Source organism: Phocoena sinus, chromosome 19 (assembly GCF_008692025.1).
Source record: "Phocoena sinus isolate mPhoSin1 chromosome 19, mPhoSin1.pri, whole genome shotgun sequence".
Taxonomy (NCBI): Eukaryota; Metazoa; Chordata; class Mammalia; order Artiodactyla; family Phocoenidae; genus Phocoena; species Phocoena sinus.
The window spans coordinates 19,744,995-19,767,073 of NC_045781.1; the positions used below are offsets into that span (position 1 = coordinate 19,744,995).

General features: G+C 49.6%; 1 protein-coding gene across 3 annotated transcripts in view; it reads right to left on the reverse strand.

Moving 5' to 3' along the window:
* ZNF536 (zinc finger protein 536) overlaps positions 1-22,079 on the reverse strand; it is a 418,033-nt gene that overhangs the window by 113,222 nt on the left and 282,732 nt on the right. The gene's annotated exons all lie outside the window — the stretch shown is intronic.

Here is a 22,079-nt window from a genome sequence, read left to right on the forward strand (position 1 = left end):
TCCTTGGGCATTCTCAGTGTGCTTAAGACTCTGTATTTAAGGTAGATTTGACTGGAGAGAAAAGATAAACTTGTAGGCTGCAGTCGGTGAAAGGAAGACATACAAACAAAGGTGCAAGTTCTCCAAGGTGCAGATTTGAGACATTAGGAGTCAGGCAGGAGAGAGACAGACCTGTGTGGTTCTAAAAGGCTTCATTAAACAACAGAAAAAGAGGGTTCATCCTGAAGGCTGGTCGTGGATCAGTAGGGAGGAGCTAGAAAGTGTTCCAGGTTGAGTCTCCAGTGTCTTCAAACACTGTCTGAGCTGTGCTTTGTAGAGATAGATATTCACATGTACAGATATTCACACTTGTATTGAATCAGGAGTGCTGCTACACCTCAGAGAAAGAGATCACATGGCAGGGCCACAGGGGAAGCCACATTTTCTACAACACCCAGACTAAACACGCTGCACCTTCACCAACAGATTTCTTCCCACTGATCCCTTCCTCCTGCTGCTAGGGGGATTGAGAATGTAAATAACAATGAAGCTAAGAGGTGTTATCTGTCTGAGTCCATACGCACTCACACCCCAAACCATACCCCTTCCTTCAGGAAGCCCTTTGCAGAAGGAAAGTAAGGTGTGGCACCTGCCTGCCAGCCTGGCATGATAATGGCCTCTCCTCAACTCAAAGACATCACTCCAGGCCCTGTGACCAGGCAGAAGGACCACTGCTGGGGACCCTAGTGGCATCTCCCCACTAGCCCAGAGAAGGGCCAAAGATTCGGAGCCTCTTTTTCCCTGTAACATCGCCCTGTACGGCCCTGGCTTGCCCGGAGACCCTACTCTTGTCACTCCTCCACTGGCCTTAGAAAAGCCACTCAGTGGCTAGGGTTTCCTTCCAACAAGCCCCATGACTACTGGTGTTACTGGGGCCCTTGGGGATCCACCCTTCTTGGCACAGATGTGGTACCTGAGGCCTAAAGAGGGTTTGAGACTCACCCAAGGTCAATCAAGGAATGAGTACAAGTACTCAGATCATCAGACATTGTGACTTTGGAAGCCCCAGAGTGTACATAAATTGTTTTCAACTGTTTTGGCAGCAAAATCTCCCTTCCAACACACTCCCTCAGCAGTAGATGACCTAAAGAGTTCAGGTTCCCTCCCTTTTGCTTGGTGTATACTCTACCCATTGTGATTCGCTGCCTCCGTTTCCCTGAGCTGCCAGATTGCATTGTTTTCCCGACCCTCAGGTTTTCCCAGTGCTGAGCCAGAGCTTCTGGAGCTTATAGTGAGTCTGCTGCTCTGGATGAGGCCGAAAGCTGCCTGATAGCTGGTAAAACCCTGCTGGGGGCTCTTAGCCTCTTCCCCATCCTCTCTCCCTCCCAGAAGTCCACTTCGAACCCTTTGGAAATCCAGTTACTTTGGGTTCTTTGGTACCTGTCTCTCAGACATTATTTTACATTATGTTATTCATTATTTTACCATCCTGCTTCTAGTCTCAAGAGACCCAGAAAATACTCCAAACGAGGAACACAGCCCTGTCAGCCAGTCTCCGCCTCTCTCTGCTCCCTGCAAGAACCATCTCTGGTCTTCAAAACAAGTCTTCAACCATGATGAGCAACCATAACTTTCTATTATAAGTTTAGAGGCAGAGGGAGTTAGTTGAACTTATCAGTTGGTTACCATTTCTTTTCTTAAAAAACCTGTATAGTGGCTTTTATAAGATCTGCTTGCAGATGGAATCTCAGATTTTGGAGGTTCTAAAGCAAACCGTCAACGCTCATAATTCCAGAAGCAAATACAAATTCTTCAGGGGAAACCATTTCTAGATTAAATGAGGACTGATGGACTCACACAGGTCTTGGAGAATGCTGAACCCACCTGCGATCACAGCTGCCCACTTCCTGTGGGCACAACTTCTGTCCCATCTCATCTGCAGAGACCTATTACTCAGGGCTCCAGGGACGGCATCTGTGGGGTCACACAGCAGGGAGGGCTTGCAAAGGGCACCTGGAAGCCGGGAGCTGGGATTGCCTGACCACCAAGGACGCCCAGGTGAGAAAGAGTCCCCAGGGGAGGAAGAAAAGTGCAGGAAGCCTCAAGTCATCTGAGGCCTGGGGATGAGCTGGGATTTCCTTGAGCCCCATTGTTTCAGGGCTCCCCACAGGTCCCAGGAATCAGAACACAGAAGACTTTGTGACGGCTACTTCCCAGCCAGAGAATCTTTTGGCTGAGAAACAGCAGCTTGTCTGGCTCCTGGGCCCCACCCCAGCCCTTCTTTGGAGAAGTAGATGGTGGTCTAGTTCCTGGCTCCTCCCCAAATGCCATAGATGCACACGTGTAGCCTTGCTTGTGTAGCCACAGGTGGGCCGCGCTCATGACTGATTCTCAGGCGTCTGACGCCGCTGCCCTCAGCCCGCCCAAACACATGGGGTCAGACTCCGGATGCTGGTGCCCTGGAGACACCATCTTCTAGCCATCAGGGGTAGGAGGCGCATTCTAGGGACTTGCTACAGAGATTCCAGCCCTCTTAAGAGCTGGCCCTTTACTGCAGTTCATAACCCAAAAGTATAAGTAAAATCAGAGCTCAGATGGGGGTGTAGAAGGGAGAGGATTGAGTGGCCTGTGGGAATGTCGGCCACCAGGGAAGCTAGAATGCATCCTCCACTCCAGAACCACTGGGTGAATGTGGGTCTTCCTGAGGGCAAGACGGCAAGAGAGAGACGGAGGGGAAGGGAGGTAGCCAGCAAGGGGTGAGGGGAGAGGGAGAATGGGGCTTTCACACTCAGCGATCACAGCTGCCCAATTCCAACCATGCACCTGTAGAAGTCAAGAATCCAGAATATCTAACCAAGACTGTGTTCTCAAAAAGACAGAGTCTACCAGCGGAAAGAAAAAAAAAAAAAGCAGGTTTCCATTATGGAAAGGATGTATCTAGTGGTGGCAAAGCAGGCCATTGCAGATAGGACCTCAGAACACACTAGAACAATATAACGGAACATCTCACTGTTAGTGGTGTCCTGAGATCTGAAGATTTAAACTCTCTTCTAAGACATTTGATTCCATCCTGTTCACACCACTCGATGTGTCTGTTGGGGATTTAGGGACAGAAAGAGATTGACTGGTCTCGCTAGTGGCTGCAAGCTTATGCCTCCTTGCATCCTGCCCTTTGCTGGCCTCCTCCTACACTGACTGTGGGCTCAGCCAGGTGGCATGCTTTGGTCAATGGGACAACAGTAACTTGATGCAGGCAGAGTCAAGCAAAAGTGCTTGTTGCATTTCTGTTTGCTCTCTTGGACCCCTGCCTCTGACATGAGAACAAGTCCAGACCAGCCTGCTGGAGGAGGAGAGACACATGGGACAGAACCAAGTAACCCCAGCCAAGCCCACCCTAGACCAGCCAGCCTGCTAGCCAGGAACAGAGGCATGAGCAAGTCTGGCTAAGATGAGTTGAGACTGGCCTGGATCAGCAGAATCACTTAGCTGATCCAAAGACCAGTGAGAAAAAATGTATTGTTGTCATTTTAACCACTAAGTATTGGGGTGGTTTATTACACAGCAGTAGCTAACTGCTACAACTGTAGCGGAAAACACCACATTTACGTTTGTAACCAGGGACAAAACATTTTGCCTCTCCTTGTTTTAGCTCTCTAAGCTCTCTTACACTCCAAGGATCTTAGCAGTGATTTTCTAGATATAATTAAAACAACTAATACTGCCACCCTCATAGCCAGTAGGTCATACCTAATGATCAATAACTTAGCCCCAAACGCAGAGCTAGGTCCTTTGCATGCATGACATTATACAGTCATGTTGGGTAGATACTTGCATTATCCCCATGAGGAATCTGAAGCTCAGCAAAGCAGAGCAATCTGTCTAAGGTCACACAGCTACAAGGGGCAAAACTGGGACACAAACTCAATTCTAGCTGACGCTAAAGCTTGTCCTTGTAAATAGGGCACTACGATAGAAAAGAGTCTGTCCAGAACATGGATGACCCTCATTCGACTAAATGCCAAACCCTAATCAATGAGGAACCAAAGCCCCATTTTAGGAAAGATCTGGTAAGAAGAGTCCTTTGAGGGCCACACCTAAAGTGAGAAGTGTCGGCCTTGAGACATCATTACTGCACCAGGAAGTGGACAACTTTCCAACCAAGATGGTTCTGGAAGAGACCGGTATTTCAACAGCTGAAGGGTATATGCATTCATGTTCTGTAAAACCGGGACTTTTGAATAGCGCAGCCCCATGTGAGGAGAGAGCTTTCCTTATGTCACACACGCCAACACCTTCACAGCAGTGGGATCCACCAGAAAAACCGAGGTGAGACCAAGCTACATCCTCAGCACTCTGACGTGGCCAAGAAACAGGCAGAAGACCGAGAGACTATGACCGAGAGAGAATCTGAGCAGAAAACCTTAACACGTTTTCTTTGCAAGCCAGGCTCAGAACCCCCGGGTCCTGTGCTGTGACACATCCCTGATACATGGCACAGCGGAGTCTTAAGTCAAACGGGCATCTCCATTTCTGGAAGCATCATGGCATTTTACTGGCCGACTCCCCGCTCACCTGTAGGAAACCCCCTCCAGTGACTCAGTTTCCAAACTTTCAGGTCTCCGAGTCAGATGAACATTTTTTAAAAAATCTGAAATTGCAGGGCAGATGTTACAGCTTTCCTCCAAAATCCCTTCACATTCCACCTCGGAACTTTAAAACAACAATTTTATTTAGAGAGCTGATTTATCCCAAGTAAATAGGACACAGTGTGGGTGAAGGCAAAGGGACCAGGAGGCGGTTATTGGATCTATCAGCACAGAAGCTGCACTGTTGCTGGCAGCCAAGGCTCCGCCGTCCATGTACCTTTCAAAACTAATATGTAACCATATCTGTTTTAAAAGAGTGATTCATTTTCCTCCCATTGCCTGCGAAACTCTCTTCATCCCCACCACAGGAAACTTGAGTCTGATTTTAATGAGCTTCAATTGGAATGTGGCCTTTGAAAAGCAGTGCATTTGAAAAGATGGAACATTAAATTTTGTAATGATGTAAAACATCTTCAATTTTTGACAGGACAACGGTGCTTATTGTACTTTATGAGTCCACTGGCGATTCAAAGGTCACTTTGTATATGACTCCACAGACAGGGGCAGCACGGAATGAAGATTAGGTTACATGTGATCAGCTTTATTATTAATCAGACGAAAATGGATTTTTAACATTTTTCTAATGAGCAACAGAGAAGGAAGAAAATACCACGAATAAAACTACAGAAGAACAAGAACGACCCAGGCTAAAAATGCACCACGGCCATATCTAAAAATGTGCTTTAAATCTAAAATACTTAAATACTATCTCAAGGAATAAAATGCAGCTGCATATTTTGGTGTCATAAATACACAGAAAACTGCTGAAATACCTACTCTAATTTACTATCTCTGTCCTTTGTTTATAACTAACTAATGAACTGATTTCTCTGCACAGTCTATTACCACAGTCCCCAAGAACACCAGACTGCGTGAGGTGGTGTCACTATTTCCACGATAAATCCTGTTTTTCAGGGGTTTATAACTCAGCTGTAAATATGTAATTCAGACTAAAACTTGGCATACAAGGCCTCAACCAGAAAGCAAATTTACGCTACGATCACCACTCCACCCCTATCTGATTTTTTTAAATCTTTCTATGTGTGATATTTTGGTATTGAAGAGCTGGGGTGTTGAAATGGAGAAAAAAAAAAACAACAATAAGTAAAAGTTGAAGAGTTGATCTTTTTTTCATTTCTTATTTAAATCAGAAGGCTATTTTTCAACATATACTCTGCAAAGCATATGAAATAAATAGACTTCACATCCCAAGGAAATCAAACCAGGCACAGAGGCATATTTAAAATTCAGCTCTGAAGAGCGATGTGCAGGCTTGGGTGAGCTTTCCCAAAGAAGCACGTCACTCCAGAAAGGGCCAGCTCCTCTCACCTGACCGCTCACCTAGGAGGATGGCTGAGTTGCTCAGAGCACTTCCTAGGGCGAGAAGCAGACCCAAGCCCCACGCACATCCGGAAGCTCAGCAAGAAGCAAAACCCGCAGTCCTCACAGGGGAGCCGAGCCCAGAAATGTACCCCGTGGGGCACAGGGGGAAGCAAGGAGGAGAGAGTTGACGTGTGGTGCAGCAGGTCCCCACTCCTGTGACCAGAACCTGGCTCTCTAGCCCACAGTACCAGGTATGAAAATGGCCAGTGTCGACACTTCCTTCTGAGACAAGAGTAAGACCACCTGTGTCTACCAGACAGCTACCTAGACGTCCCCAGGGGATAAGGAAGAGGGAGGCATAAAGAGCACACGGGAAGGAAAGTGAAGTTCAACAGTGAGCCTGGCACTCCCGGGATGTGTGGGTCAGGGGGATGGGGCTGGGGAGAGGGAGGGCCCAGCTCGGGCCTACGACTGCAGTGGGCATAGAGGAGGCAGAGGGAAGGTGCTGGAAGAGCACGGGGGCCACGCACCCGGGCTCAGGGAGTGAACCATTTCAGCCTCTGGGCTCACATCACCCCTAAAACCCGAATCTGCGAAGCCGCTGTCACTCACTGCATCCCTGCCCAGCCTCCTGTCCTCCCAGCCCACACCGTGGGCCCCTCCCCAGTGCTGGGTGCTCACACCCAGCAGACGTAAAGCTGGGGTCGGGCCACCTCATGATTTGTGGGACCCACCACAAAATGAAAACGCAGGGCCCCGGTTCAAACATTATCAAGAATTTTAAGATGGTGACAGCAGAACATCCTCCCAAGAGCAGGGCCCTTCTGCGCTCAGGGCCTGCAGGGCTCCCATGGCTGGAGGCATCACAATGGTCCACCAGGCTGTAGACTGTCCCCGTGGCCCTTGCCTGACCCTCTTCTACAAATTCCCTAGCGGTACAAGCGGCTCGCGGCCTCGGGCCTGTGGCCTCGCTGTCCCTGTCTACAGCCTGCTCCCCAGACCCTCCTGCACTGGCCTCCTTCGTGTCTTTGCTGGAATGTCACCTCTCAGGCCATGTCTCTATCCCCCCATGTAAAGTAGCAGCCCCGCCCAGGCGCTCACCCAATTCTTCTTTACCTTATTTTTCTCAAGAACTTTAGAACCCCTTAACCGACTAGTTACTTCATTGGTTCACTGGGCACCACCCCACCCCAAGGACATGAGCTCCCGGAAGGAGCTTTTCTTGACGGCTGGGTCTCCAGTGCCTAGAAAAAGACCAGAGCAGAGGGGAAACATGGCCCTGGGATCTATGACCACGTTGTTCATCGCTGTGCCCGGATGCTTGGAGGAGTGACTGGCATGTGAGAGATGGTCCATAAATGCTGGTGAATGAAATAATGAATGAATGAATGAGAGAATGAGTGATGGCTGCATAGTACCTCCTGACTTTGTTTCCTGCAAACTCAGGAATCCCCTGCTCAGACTTAAGGGGTGAGGGGTAGGGGCTGCCCAGGTGGAGGCAAGCCAGTGTCAATCTGTGCCGATGTAGATGTGTCTGTGCAATGCCAAGCCCAGGTGTCAAACCTCAGCCCTCGTCCTTCCAGCTGTCACTCTTCCATGAAGGGCTGCACTTTACTGAATTCAAACCATGCTATGACTTCACGTCCCACCTATGAAATAACTCCAACAGGATGAAGCAGAGGCCGGGAGGGGAAATTCACTGACTAAAAATATATGTGTGTTATTTTTATATTTATTTATTACATTGTATATATGTGTGTGTGTATAGATATGCTTACATATACTTGATCCTGGTGAAGTGCCTACACTCACTTTTGTTAACACACTAAGCTCTGGCCTGTCACGAGTTCTCCGCAACACGGCGCCAGAATCACCTGCTTCCATGTGAGCACCCTTGAAAGAAGAGCTCTGTATCTACTAGACACCAGGAAGGCCTGGCGTCCACACCTGTCCAACCTGAACCCTCCTGTTGCTATGCAAGCCCATCGTCTGTGCCTGACCTTTGGCAGCAGTGAAAGGAGCAGGCTCCTGCTATTAGGACCAGCCGTCTGCATTAGTCATGTACTTCCTGGGGGCACCTGCAAGCCAGCTTCTCCAAGGAAACAGTGGGAGGACGTATCACCAGGCTGTCCTCTGAAGAGGAACCCACCTAGGGGCCTTGCACGTCTCCTCAGAGTCTCCTCCCCCAACCTTAGTTCATGCATATCCCTGTCCTCTGGCCCCACTGCAAATCCTCCCTTACGTGCATAGGACATCACAAATAGCGCTGAGGGAAAAAAACAGTCTTTCCACTTAACTGTCTCACTTTGAGAGCAGATAGGGTGTTTTAAGGTTGTTCCTTATTTCACCTTTTAGTATTGGGAAACAAGTAGTGTCGCAGCTAATACAAAAGGTGGGCTACCTCTTGTCTCCCACAGAGGCCAGAATGGCATGAGATGCAAATAATATAGCAACCAGATGGGAGAAGAAACACTAAAAAAAAATTATCCAGAAATAGCTATTCATTTGAAAGCAGTTTTCCCAGACAAGAACAGGGATCCTGAAAAGAGAACGGAGCAGTCAGTCTTGACAACGGGTCCCCCTGCACCTCAGAGTAGCAGCATCTATCATCAGACCACTGTCAGAAGGCATCAAGGAGAGGCTGAACTTAGTGCCGGCCAAGGTCAGTGTGGGGTGGAACTTCACAGCCACAGGCTGGTCTGAGCAGCAGTCCTTGGTAGAAAGTCGTCTACCTTTCTCCAAGGAAACTTGACTCAGATTTCCAAGGCTTTGGTCCATGTTTTCCAGGTGACTTGTTGTGTGTGGCCATTAAGGGTCCTGACTAGCTCCAGCTCTCCACCCATGGGATCCCTAAGAGGAAAACTGTAGGCTGTCGTCAAAAGAATTGACTCTGCCAGGGGCAGTCTTGGTCTGTGGAGATGAGTGACCCTCATCTTTGGGGACCTGGGGAAATGGTTGTGTTTCTCATGGGGGGATGCCATGTTCCCAAGGTCATGTGACCAATTCTCTTAGTCTCAGGTGTTGTTTTTAAGAGTTGGGTTACTGTGCAAAGAGTCAGTCATGCTGCCTCCCCGAGACCCAGCAGTCCTCCAGTATGGTAGGTCAGGCCTACAGGAAGACCCTGAGTCCCACGAATGCACAGAGGTTTTCAGGGCAGCAGAAGGAGCCCAACGTTGGGAGTCGGCAGGCCTGGGCACCCACTCTGACTTTCACTGCCATTAACTAACAGGGCAAGTCATTGTTTTCTTCTGGACCTTCATCTTCCCCCTTCTGCAAAAATGGGGAAGAGTCCCAGTCCCAGCTCTGTTGACCACGCAGGGCCATAGAGAAGCTCAATGAAATCTCATTGTCTGGGAAAGCCTGTGGAAACGCTGGTCACATACACAGGGTGCACAGGCCTGAGAGCTAAGAGCCCCGGATGCCTGTTCCTTTCCCATGCCAGAGTCTTTCTCTTCACTCTCCCCACTCTTGGAACATGCATCCCCTAATCTTTGCCCAGCTCCCTCCAATGTCACCTCGTCAGAGAGTTCTCCCTAACCTTCACGATATGTGATTCTGACCATCCCATGTTACTCTCTAAGCCTTTGCCACTTCATCATCTTCGCATCATTTATTATAAGCTGAACTTATATTTGCCTTTTTTTATGATCAGTGTTCCCCCATGGAATGTAAGCCCCATGAAGGCTGGAATCTCAACTGCTTTGTTGGTGACCATCTCCCAACTCTCTGCACCAATTTGATGTGTACTAAATAAATGAATGGCCAAATTCATTTCCTGTCACAGATTCTTTTCCTTTCTAAAAGATTTGGAGAAAATGCTGTTTCTTCCTTCTCCAGCACAAAGCCAGTGGAGTGGAGGGTGGGGTCTAGGGGTGGAGGCCACAGGAACCTCCAGCATGCTCTCCACACGGCATAAGATCTTCCTTCTCCCACCTCCTTCCCCACACCCCACATCTGTTCCCCTTTTGTGCTCCTTTGTCCTACTTCACAACCTGCTCTTAGCACTGGAGCCTGGCACCCTCATGTGACCATTAGTCCATGAGTCCCCACTCCCAGGGTTGCACTAGGAACCAGCCTTCCCAATGCAGGCTGCATACCTGGGTCCCTGCAGAGAAGAGCAGCCTCGGAAGGAGAGATTTCTCTTTTCAGATCAGGGCTCTTCTCAGCGTTTTTGCAAGTGACAGCTTGTTCTAGCCAGAGATGACTCTACAACTGCGAACTCATTGCGCATTTGATCCAGGGCTACATTAACTTAATAAGCCCACCTCTTACCCTTGCTTCCCAAGTGGCCTGGCCCTCTGCAGAGGGAGGGGTGTAGTAAAACTTGCCCCAACATTGCAGGGACAAGTCACAGGAACACCTCCCTTGCTTAGGTACTGATCCCCAAGAGGCAGAGGCTGCCTACGGCTGCCCCAGATGGCGGAATGAGGGCCAGTTACAGGGACCTGCCTAGACACCTGGAAGCAGCAACTGTTGTCTCTGGTTCAACAACCAAGGCAAGTCCTCTCCCTAATCTGCATCTGGAAAATGACCTCTAAGGTGACTTCTAGCTCTGATAGTCTAAGAATCTTCCATTTCATTATGGAGGGACTAATTTTGGCCTCAATGAGCTCTAAAAACAAAGCAGGCTGCCTGAGGGGCATCAGAGATGCTGTGGGGGAGGCTCATGCATTTGAGACCCTGGGATGGAACTGGATGCTGCGGGCACACAGGTCAAAGAGCCTGGAGAGGCAGCAGGAAAAGGAGGCATATGGAGAAAGGAGTAAGGCGGTGTAGACTGGAGAGAGTCTGTATTCCTGTTGAAAAAAGTGGGCACCGTCATTTGTTCTCCTCACTGAAGAGTCTCTGCCTGTGGGTCTGACGCAGCTTCCTTGGGTTTCGTCTTTGGGAGGTCCCTAACTTTGGACCTCAGCAAAGCCAGGAGCAGACCCACAGAGGTATGCTGCCCTCAGCCTGTCAGTGACTCCCGAGCTCCTGAGGACGCCCCTGCCGTGGAAGCGCACACAGCTCTGCCAGGGACACAGTCTGCTGGCTGCCGGTTCTGAGCGACCAGCCCCTGGCCCACTCCTGCCCTCCCCTCTCCAGGAAGCAAGTCTTTTCTTAGAAGGGTACCTACGGGGCCTCTTAAAGCGGGAAACGTGCTAAGATGTGAAAAAGCCAGAACCAAAAACACGGGAAGGGCGACTGTAAAAAGAGGCTGAGTGCAAACAAGCCGCTGGTGTCCGGGGAAGCGGGGGGTGGGGGGGTGGGGCGGCAGTTAGGAGCGCCGCGGGCCCAGCGTGAGGCCCACTTGTCTCCTTTTGAGGAGCAGGGGACAGCTGACCGCTTGTCCACGGGATGTGCTTTGATAACTCCCAGAAATGAGAGGGTGTTTTATGGGAGGGTAATTGGGCATAATTCCCTTCATGACTTCGAGTCTACAGGCAGCCTCTACAGCTGGCCCTTATTTGGGACCCATCAGCAGCAAATGTTTTTTTTCATGGCCAATTTATTAAAGAGTCCATGTTTTTGAGGAGACGTCATGGACACAAAAAGGGGTATATTTATTGATATGTTTAAAATATAGGTTTTTTAACTCCATTCCTCAGCCCTTAAAAACAAAGTAAAGAGATAGACGGATACAATTATGTTCTGACTAGTTTCTGCCAGCCTGCCCAATGGGAACGTTTGTATATAGTTCTTAGTGGTGCTGAAATCTGCTTAGGAAAGCAACAAGTCCTTTGTTCCGTTGACAACAGTTATTACAATTAATTCATTTTGTGATTGGTACTTGCGCTGAGTGACAAGATGTTATTTTACCTCAGTCAAAGTTAAAGTGGTAATACCTACACGTGCAGTGCTTGCAGGCTTGCTCTCCCTCACGGGGGAGAAGAAAAGGCCGACTCTGGCTGTCTGCTCAGCTGCCCCCTCCCCACACCAGCACACCCAGTTTGAGCTGGGAGGAATGTGCTGGAAGTTTCTGTTTCCCACCCCCCGCCCCGCCCCGGGTCTCTTGCAAAGTTTTCACAAAGGCATAAGGTCCAAAGTTGACATGATTTGGAGGGAGAGTGCCTGGGGAGCGAGCCGAATGCCACAATGTGAGTTGGGTGGTAAATCTTGTCACTTGACTTGTCACCATTTATCCAGCTTGGAATTTCACTTGAAGGCTGGGTACTCCCAGCTGTACCCCAGGATTTCTCAAATCCTGTACTATTGACATTCTGGGCCCGATAATTCTTTGCAGGCCTGTCCTCTGCATTGCAGGATACTGCTAACCACCCTGGCGTTTACCCACTAGGTTACCAGGAGCACCCCCGCAATGTCTCCAGTATCTCCAGATATTGCCAAATGCCCCCTAGGGGGAAAAACATGCTTGGTTGAAAAGCACTGCTGTACCTCACTCTCCAGACTGTTTTTGTACAGTAGATAGAAGGTTCAAGAGCCCTCCTCTGACTTATCCTGTCCCAAGCTCTCTGAGCCCGTCTGACCCAGAGGCAGGTTCAGCTCACAGCTCCCCAGAGAAAAGGGCACAGGAGCACAGCTGGCCTTGTGTACCGTTGAGAGGGAGTGCGCAAAGGAGAGCAGTGCGATAGAGGGACTCAACACCTAAGCAGCAATTTCAAAGGACATTTCTCCTAAGGAGCCCAGACTTCCCTGCAGCCAGGGTGACTAAAAAAAGGCACTTGCTGGTAATAGGGCCTTCCACCCTCATCAGGGTCTTCAGAAATGTATAATATAATAGATGCCTCAATACAAAAATATGTTGAACATGGCTTGTCTCCACTCATCATTAGGAATTTCAGTAATTACACACCAGGATTCGAAAACTTCTGGTTATCTGAATGTTCCGGCAGCTGGGCAGATAAGTAGAACCTCCTCTCTGCTCATTTATTTGTATTGATTAGACATTTGGCTTTTTACTCAACTTTCCTAGGTAGATGCTACCACATCACATGGAGGAAGGGGTAGAGATGGGGGATGAGGCCATCCTGGTTCTGGATGGGATTGTCTCAGGAAGGACATATTTTGGGGGGCAGGAGGTCCTGAGGAGCAGAGCTGGCAGGGGCCATGTTCCTCTGACCTGTTCACCCATCACCTCCTTCTTTACAGCAGTCCAGTTGGGTTTCTGTAGCAGAGACATACAGTGACAAAGTGCTAAATTCTTGGCCATTGAGCCCAGGTCCCAATGCATCAGGACCCGGGCCCAGTGCATCCTCTTTGCCACCCCAGAGCATGGCTGGGTGTTACCAGGGTCCCCAGCCAGCCCAACATCCTTTCAATATGAACAACTCAGCAGAACCTGACTTGTACTGTACATCTGCATTGGAAAGCCATTGACAGGGAGCCACAAAAACCCTTCCACTGTTTTTGTTTTTGTTTTTGTTTTAGCAGTATTTATCACCTTCTCAAAATCAGTTGCATATTTTAAATGAAAACAAATGACTATTTCTAGATTAATCAATACTTGCATCTTTGCCTTTTAAGAAGTAAAAAGTTGAATGTGAAGAAATCCTTATCTTTGCTCCCATCAATCCAATTTTAATATAATTCAGTATTTAATACATATAATTCTCTTTGTGCGGAACAACATCATAAAATATGTGAACGATTCCATGGTATCCAGGACCTTGTGAGGTGGAGACGTGGCCTCTTCCCCGTACACTCCGGGCCTCAGTGCTTTTCTCCTCTCCTTCCCGGATGACGAGCCGTTTATTCCTATTCAGTCTAAAGAAAAGGGTTTATGTATTTAATGATTCTAAAACCAAAATGCTACCTACTATCTGCACAATTGCCATTTTATCTCTTTAAACTTCTCCAGTTGACGTTTTTAAAAGGGCAGAAGCAGAAAACCCGTATATAATACCTAATTTGTACATCTGCGGTTTCCCTCTGACAGGCACAGGCACCATATGTTTTTAATTACCATAATAGCCCTAAAGAACCTGTTCGGTGGGAAACACATATGATCCTTTTATTACTGGTTTGTAATTTAAACAGTTTTAACAGAAAAGGTCTGGCTGGAGGGGAGTGACAGGCTCAAAGGCCTAAGATCCCCGTCGTCGACCTCTGGAAGCTCAAGTTCAGATCCCACCCACCAGGCGGGACCGCCTTCTCCTGCTTGACAGAGGTAATTGGTCGCATGTGAAGCGGCTCTGTGGGACCTTAAAAGACAGGATCTGTGATCTCCAGTGATGCTGGGGTTTGGTCAGAGTCTGACACGGTGAGCAGAGGGTTGATAAATATTATCCTAGTCTGACCTCTGCTGCTTTCACAGCTGGGTGCTGGGCCCATGGCAGCCCCCGTCTGGAGGGTCTACTGGTGCCTTGGGCCACCCACTCTCCACTCTCCCCCACCTGGACCTCAGGGAACAATTGCAAGGTGAGGGGTCAGGTTTCCTTGAGGCCCTCTCACTTTGGGGAGGGCGACGGAGACACGGTTTTTTCCCTGAGGCTGAGAAGTATAATAAATACAGTCCTAAGAATAATTCATTCACCGACTGGGAGATGGAAGGAGTCTTGGGATGATCCAGTGGATGAAGAGGTGAGGACCCCGAGGGGATGGGAAGAGACCTGCTCAGGGTCACAGGCAAGTTCTAGGCCAGCTCGGTCACATGGAGCGCACCTGACCGCACCCGGTACCCCACCCTGCTTACTCCTGGAGGACAAGCCCCAGGTTCTGTCTGTGAATGGCATCTCTGCTTGAAATTGCCGCATCTTCTCCTGGGACCCAGAGCTACAAGATGGCAAGAACAGGCGACTTTTATTTATTGGTTGGTTGGTTTATTCATTTTTGATGCATCCCAACCAAGGGTTAAAGGCTCAGGAAAGCACCACAAGGTGAGACAGCAAAATGTCCCCCTCAGGGGTCTCCCCTGCCTGCCTGAATCTCAGCCTCTTCACCTACTTGCTGAGTCCCCTTGGGTAAGGTAAGTGGCTTCTCTGTGCCTCCATCTCCCCATATGTAAAACTGGAACAATAAAAGTTACATCTACCTCACGGGATTTTTATAAGGATTAAATGAAAGAATAACATTTGCATTGTATATGTAAGGTATTTAGAATGGGAGTTGGCCCTGGCACCATAGTTAAGATTTATTATTTAAAACCAAACTTGGTAGATGGAAGGATAGATAGCTCAGAAGTCCCGATCCTACAGGTGAAGGTAAGGGCATAATTCCTTGGGCATGGGGAGATCAAGGGGGAAACTGTCACTGTCCTTAAACACCAGAGCCAAGATGCTAGGTTTGGAATGGGACAAAACCTCCGGGTTATAACCGCTTTCTGGTAACTTTTCAAGACATCCGGGGGCGGGGGCAGCGTCAGGAGTGATGGCCATCGGACATCCTCGGCCTCTCCAAATGGCAGGCCCGATTCCACTCAGCTGCCACGAAAGTGGCTTTCTCGTTTCCACTACTGGTTGGTTTTAGCATCCAAATGTGACTCTATGATATTGTATTACTTTGACTCTTATTTTTTTTTTTTTTGTCAGAGCGTGATATTGGAAATGCAATACAGCTGACCTTTGAACAACGTGGATTTGAGCGGCTCGGGTCCACTTACACGCAGATATTTTTCAATAAATATACATATGTACTGTAAATGTATTTTCTCTTCCTTATGATTTTCTTGATGACATTTCCTTTTCTTTAGCTCACTTTATTGTATGAATACGGTATATAATACATACAATGTACAAAATATGTGTTAAATATTTACGTTATGGGAAAGGCTTTCAGTCAACAGTAGGCTGTTAGCAGTTAAGTTTCATAGGGAGTGAAAAGTTATACACAGATTATCAGCTGTGTGGGGGTCAGCACCCCAAACCTCTGCATTGGTCAAGGGTCAACTACATATTATAGAAGAGGTATAATATAGCTGATAATACCAGTCGCTATCATCTAGCATGTGCTCTTTGCCAGGCTCAGAGCACAGCACCAGACACATGTGTCTCCGTCACTTGCTGTCCCTGATGCTGCAGGGCAGTCACCCGGTGCCCGTGTGCACTGACTAAGCTGGGGCTCAGAGAGGCTCTTTAACAGAATGCTCACGACTTAAGAAGTTGGAAGGTTTTCCCATTGAGTAGAAAAACAACATTGGGCAAGTCACCTGACACGTCGTGGCCTCAGTTTCCTCATTCATAAGATGGGTTCTGCTGACCAGGTGAGTTTGGTTGTGCAGAAGTGACTGGGAACCAGAAAGGCTGAAGAAGGACCAGCTAGTGCGGGGGCCTTCCCGTGAAGATGGGCCTACACTGGGGTGGCCGGCCTACCTGGAGGGCGAGGCTAGGACCGAGTCCATAAGTAACAGGGACATCTTTCCACACTGTCCCATCTTTCCTCCTGCAGGACAGGCTCTCTCTGCGTCAGTAGGTGGACAGGCATTCATCTGGTCAACCCCACCCTTGGCGGAGGAAGGAGGGAGTCACATGTTCAGAGCTGGCCCTCCAAGTAACCCCAGAAGACGAGAGGAAGCCTTCTCGTAAGTTTAAATAGAGGGGGGCTACAAAGCCCCCACCCCAGAGGGACTGCTCTTTCCTTTCGGCAAGGAGAGGGCCAGATGGCCACCTTCCTTCTGAGACGTAAATGGCGACCTCCTGACTCAACAATCGGCAAGTGCGTCCTAATGAGAGATTGCCCTTCCCGCCCACCGGAAGAGGCGATCGCACCGGCCCACCCCTCACAGGCCCCGGGGGCTGAACCCTACACCAGCAGCGACTGTTCCCCACACACACCGCCTGCCTGACTGGTGCCAGCCCAGCTCGGCTGCCCAGCCAAGCCTAGGCCGGGGTGAAGGCACCTCTGAATTTCCAGTTCTGGGAATAAAAACTCACATTACTTCGATCCCATCTGCACCCAGTGAAGGAGCATAAAACACAAAGTTCCCACAGTCAACATCTGTCTTAGTGCAAACAATGGACCATTATCTTGTAAATAATTCTGATCGAGCTGCAGCAGCGTTTCTTCCTGAAGCTGGAGGTCGGGGAGCACGAGGAGGGTGCTGCTGGGAGGCCGGCCTGGGCCACCGGGTGCTGCTCTAAAGCCTCTCCCCCCCCGCCCACACACACACCGCAGTCACTCAACCTCTTCACCCAGGCGGTGAGCACCCTAGCGCTGCCCACACAAGCAGGCCTTCCGACCAGCACCTCCAAAACGCGGGCGGCTTCCGGAAAGTTCCTCCCTGCCTCCATCCTCTCCTTTCTGCTGGCTTTTCTCTTCTTCCTCTTTCTCACTCTATTTCCCACTCTCCTCACTCCTCCAGATGCCACCTTTACCATGTTTCTTCTACTCTGTTCATACTGATTTTCTCTCCTCTTACTGTCTCCTTTCCTGCCCTTTTATCTTCCCAGGTCTCCAGTTTCCCTTTTTCCTGCCTTTTCCCTTCTCTCCTCTTCGACCTCACCTCCTCCTCTCTCCTTTCTCTCTCCATCCGCATCTCTGTCTCTCTGCTCTTCAGCCCTCTCTCATTGTCTGGTCTTTTCTGCTCTTGGTCCCGCTGGGGCACTCTCTCTCCTCCCTTCCTCCCATCCCAGGCCCCTGGGGCTTACCCACCCCTCCAGACTGTCCGTGGGACAGATGGCTGGAGTACGTCCAGTCTGGGGATTCCAAGGCCTACAGGTCCCACCTGCTCCCCGGCTCTGTCAGGCTGTCAGGCCTGCGCAAGCCCGACTGGACACACTGCCCACAGGAACGTCTCTTCCCACCACTGGGAAGCCCCTCATGACCCACCCCAAATCCAAAGACCCTTTCCCTCCCGTGTGTTCCAGGATGCCATGGTCAGCCTGCCTCTGCACTCATGCATCTCCTGTAGAAAAACCCAGTGTCATGAAACAGAGCTGGGGCTTCACAAAACCACCCAACGTTAGGGAAATCCAGGTGTTCGCCTGTTCAAAGGAGAGAGGATAACTCACTTTGTGAGGGCATGTATCCCAAAGCCCTCAAGAAAATTCCCCTGTGATTTAAAATGAATTGCCTGAGTGTGATTTTGAGACAACACTCCCAAAGTTTCCATGTAAAGCAAAAAGCCATGGTACAAGAATCTTATTCCTACTAGTTGACCACTAGAAAAATTTAAAAATCTCCTAATTGTCAATCCTTTGCAGCATTAGAAAACAGGGCAAGGAGCTCAGCTGGAGCGAACAGGGGTGATGTCTGCACATCCCAGGAATGGGATCACTGAGACAGAGCACAGCTTCCTCTGTGGAGGTGTTCACGCTGAGGATGGAAAAGAATCCCAGTGAGGCTGTCTAGACAAAGGCCTTCTTGTGGTGAGTACAGGTTGGCAAGGATGAGGGGCTCCCTGCTTTGCAGTACTGTACCCAGATTCTCCACCCACTTGGCAAGGTCTTAGGGGGTGTGAGTCCTCATGGGAGCCCTGCCTGAGACCTGCACGGCAGCAGAAATCCTAAAATAACTAAAATGTGGGTGACTTGCCACCTCCAACTTATTCATATTCATTTTATTGTCTTGAGGACGTACAAGGGTACACAAGTGTATCCTTTGATGGATGAAAAACTAGAGGCAATCAAGTTACATTCAATCAAAAGCAAAAAGCCAAGGACTTGAGGGGCTCAAAGCTGGAGATAGTATACACTGTCCCAAACTAGGGGGGCTTGCTAGCCAACAGCTTGCCACTTGGAGTGGCCAAAGGAACTCTGAGGTTGGAACAGTGGAAAGGTCACAGGTATGGCGGAGGATGTGACCTGTTCCTTGTGCCCCATGCATGGAGTACGGCATGACCCCTCATCTCTCCATACCTCCTTCCTCTCCCTCTGTTACTGGGTTGGAGTGTTGGGTGGGAGTGGGGGGGCTCCCAAGAGGGACTACATACTTTCCAAAGAGGGACACAATTGATTATAAAATTGATATCTGTAAAGCACTTGCGGAAACCTTAATCATCATGAAAAATACTATCTTCTCAAGCTCGGTTGTGAATACAAGAGGTTGGAAAATGGCAAAGAAGAAAAGTCAAATAATCAGGTTTTTCTTGCACTACTATGAACCCAAAGATTCAGTTTTATTGACTCCCTCTTTAAAATAAAATAGTTTGATTGACTTCCAGAATTAAAAGAGAAATGCCTTGATGCTCTTCTTATGAGTTAATAAAAATGTCTTGATGATGAAGCAAGTATTCACATGCCCCATGCCCAAACTGAAACCCCACATGTTCATGTGCTTGTGGAAAGACCAGCTGGGTGCCCACATCCGGGGCCCTGCAGGAGTCAGTGCTCATGAGGACTCTAGGACTGACCAGGTCCTAGAGGGTCACCTGAAAAGTAAAAGCTACAAGGGATCCTGAAAGCCATAGAATTTGAGACACAAGAGGGTACTGAGGGGATTTGTCCAAGCTCCTTGGAGCTCAACTGCTGTAGACACTGCCCTCCATCCAGCCTCCAGGAAGCCTGGTCCTAAGCTGAGTGCATGTCTCAATATTTAAAATCTGCAGTTCACTTCCCACAAGGCATCTTGGAGTGTATATCTGCCCTCATCCTGGGCTCTAGAAGATTGGTGGTCTTCTGCAGTACACCGGGGTGTGAAAACCTTCAGGCCAAGGGGTTCCTACTTGTGGTGGATTCTGTCAGTGCCCCACCCCTTCCCCTCTGGTTCTCTGGGACGCAATGGCCTCTTGTTTCTCTCTGACCATGAGAAGACTGCTTGGCTGTTGGATGAGCTGCAGTGACCCTCAACTACTGACTGAGAGCTGCAGAGCTTCTTCAGCCCTCAGGGGTGATTCTGAGGTGAACTTCACATAGTGTCCTAGAGGACCCCCAGGGCACAAAGCCCAGTCCCTGAGCAGTGGCAACCCTGTTGTTAGGCCCCTCACCCCATGCCTCCCTGGATCGCCTCCCACATAAATGACCTGCACCCAGGTCCTTATCTCAGGTCTGCTCTTGGGAGACGCCAACTAGGTGAGCAATGGGCTCCTAGAAGACTGAGAAGATAGATGGACTCTCCTGGACAAGAAAGAGCCCCACATTCTGTGAACCCCTGATTCAACACCAAGGCCTCTGCACCCCAGAAGACACCAGCCTCCATCCCGGCCCCAGGTGCAGGGACACCTTGGATGGCTTGTCCTTGTTGTGTTTGCCCTAGCACTCCCCCCAGGACATACAAAATACTTGAGTCAAAAGAGAAAATCGACTTGTCCATCATATAAAAAGAGCAATAATTTGGTAAATTAATTGCAAATTTTCTTTCCCCGCTTGGTTGCCTTTCTCCTTTTATGTGGATAATTGAGAGCATATTATATTAATTTGACAACAACAGAAGTTCAAAAAGAAAACTTAACCTTGTGAGCAGTGGGTTACCATTAGATGGGTGTGTCTGAACAACTCCACAAAGAGCATGAAAGACAAACTCCTCATAAGCCAGCCAATTTCCGGGTGCACAAATGGAGATTTTTGCTAATGAAATAGCTGTGCAGAGTTCCCCAACTTTAACCTTGAAAATGCACACTGTTTGCTCAAGGAGCAGAATCTGCTCATGCAGAGACAACACTGCCCACGTGCGGCTGCATATTTAGGGAGGTAGCTTAATCATCGTGATGTGTCTTCGAGAAAAAGTGACTATAGGTGAGCAGTAATCGTCTCCCAAAGTTTAAATTCTTTTCCCCTGCACCAGAGCATTTGAATTTCATCAAAGAAAACACATTTCGCAGCACGAGTAATTGAAGACGTGGACTTGAAGACTGGGTTTCACCATGAGCTGCACAGCGCCTTCGCCTCCCTCGGCCTACCCCATCTCACGGCACAGTTACCTCCTTGAAACTCCACTCCCCTCTACAAAGGGGGCCTCTTTCCACCTCAGACCAGTGGGCCACCGCGGCTTAGAAGGGTTTAGGCTGTAGGGCCAAGGGCAGAGTAAATAGGAGATGCTTGGGGCTGCCCCAAATCTGAGCCCAAACAGGTCGGGCTTGTTATAATGCCAAGTGGGGATTGGCGGGGGTGGGGTGGCAGGCTTCCAGAAACAGGACAGCCGGCCCCCGTGTTGAGCGGTGAATGAAGTCAGCTCATCCCAGAGGCCTGGATGCACCCAGCTCCCTCACAGCCACAGACAGGATGTTCCCAAGAACACGCAACTGGTGAGAAGGGAGTTCTTCCCCAGAGGCAGCAGGAATGAGGGGAATGAGGGGGAGGTGGGTGGGAATGGGGACAGCAGGGGGAGGGAGGGTCATGAAATGAAAGCGGGGAAGAGGCTGGGAGGAGGCTCATAAAAAACAGGAGAAGAGAATCCACAAAGGTCTCCTCTAAGCTTGAGAAGTCCCCCGGGGGAGCAATCCAGGAAATACCCCCTGCTTTTGAAGTAGAAATGCATGGAGACCCCCTTAGGGGGATTGGGCCCTCGTGGAGGGAACAGGGAACACAGATGCCTGGATAAGGGGCTCAAGGGAGCCTTCCTGCCATCAGGGTGAGAAGCCAGGATGATCTGTTCCCTGCAGCGGCTCTGCCTCTGTTGCCAAGGCCCGGCCAATCATGCTGCACTGGACCCCCAGCCCCACCCCTGCCGGACTGGCAAGGCCAGTGCTGTGGTGTCAGCAAGGTTTCGCAGAGTGCACAGCGAGGCTGTAAATGAAGAACAGATCCAGGGGCAATGTGTTCAACCCTGAGCCCTTCAACAGAGCCCTCCGGTCCTGGCCACATCTCCAGGCTGGAGGCATTGGTCTGGGGGGGGTGCAGAGGGTGCCCCTTGCCTTCACAGAGTTAGATGGTGGTGACCTCTCCTTGGGAGCTGCAAATGTGGCATCTAAAACCCAACGTGGCTTCAGGCCCTGAAGGAGGGAGCACACAGCACCCCTCACAGAGGCTTGGTGTGCGTGGGGAAGTGATGCAGGCCTCGGGGGGCCAGCAGGAGGCGGGGACCCAGGAAAGGGCAGAGATGAATTCTCCTCCCTAGGGCAGTTCCCCAGACTCAGGGGTCATTGGAAACAAAGACGAAATTCCACCGGAGTCTTTCTTTTGGTTCAGGCTGTGCCTACACACTGCTGGTGAAAGCTCAGGTCGATGTGGCCATGGACCAGGACCTGGTGGCTGGGGTCACTTCGCTTTACCTTGGCTGGGCATTTGGGGGTCCATCACGTTTTCCATAAGAACCCACAGTCCGTTTTCTCAGCTTCACGTAAACAGAATCATATTCTCAGCCTCAGAACCTCTCACTTCT